Source organism: Brassica oleracea, chromosome C5, assembly GCF_000695525.1.
Source record: "Brassica oleracea var. oleracea cultivar TO1000 chromosome C5, BOL, whole genome shotgun sequence".
Lineage (NCBI taxonomy): Eukaryota > Viridiplantae > Streptophyta > Magnoliopsida > Brassicales > Brassicaceae > Brassica > Brassica oleracea.
In genome coordinates this window covers 35,159,522-35,159,875 of record NC_027752.1, presented here as the reverse complement: position 1 = coordinate 35,159,875, position 354 = coordinate 35,159,522, and positions in this window count along the sequence as shown.

Below are 354 nucleotides of genomic sequence, written 5' to 3'. Positions count from 1 at the left end.
CGGATAAGTTTCATTAGGACCAAGGAATGCATACCTTACACCATGGGGTAGAGGTTTAAGCTCCACTTTAGGTGCCTTAAGCTCACTCCAGTCATTATGTTGGGTGTTATCTTGCTGAGTGGCTGAGACTTCTTGGTAAACCATCTGTGGAAACTCCTCGTACTGATCCTTACTGACAAACCCCTGGTGTGAATCCAGCATCATCCCATAGGCAGTACTCTCCAGGTTCTCAATCACCACAGCCTCTCTCTCTACAGTCAAAGCATGTTGTAGAGGGTCCTCTAGTGACAATTCTTCAAGGAGTTCATCAGCAAGGGCGTCCATCTCTTCAATGTAGAACACTTGCCCTTGAAC